Below are 347 nucleotides of genomic sequence, written 5' to 3' on the forward strand. Positions count from 1 at the left end.
AGTTACATGGCAAAACTAATCCTTAGAACTGCCCCACGAAGTGCAGTGTGACTACAGTTAACAGTGCTGTATGACATATTTACCAGTTGATATTACAGTAGATCCTAAAAGTTCTCATCACAAGGAAAAAAAAATTTGAGGGTAACCATACAAGGTGATGAATATTACCGAAACTTACCGTGGTAATCGTTTTGCCATATATGTAAGTAAAGTCATTGTGCTATAGCACTGAAACTTATGTAGTGTTGTCTGCAATTATATCTCAATAAAACTGCAAAGCTAAAAATTTAAAATAAATTATGTGAATCTTGATTATAAAAACATATTTAGTGACTTTTCTGAAAAAA

The 347-nt window shown here is 31.7% G+C and overlaps 1 protein-coding gene across 1 annotated transcript in view; it reads right to left on the bottom strand.

Annotated features, from left to right (window-relative positions):
• ARHGAP10 (Rho GTPase activating protein 10) overlaps nt 1–347 on the bottom strand; it is a 270,546-nt gene that overhangs the window by 161,208 nt on the left and 108,991 nt on the right. The window lies entirely within an intron of this gene.

This window comes from Pteropus vampyrus, unplaced genomic scaffold, assembly GCF_000151845.1.
Source record: "Pteropus vampyrus isolate Shadow unplaced genomic scaffold, Pvam_2.0 Scaffold47, whole genome shotgun sequence".
Taxonomy (NCBI): domain Eukaryota; kingdom Metazoa; phylum Chordata; class Mammalia; order Chiroptera; family Pteropodidae; genus Pteropus; species Pteropus vampyrus.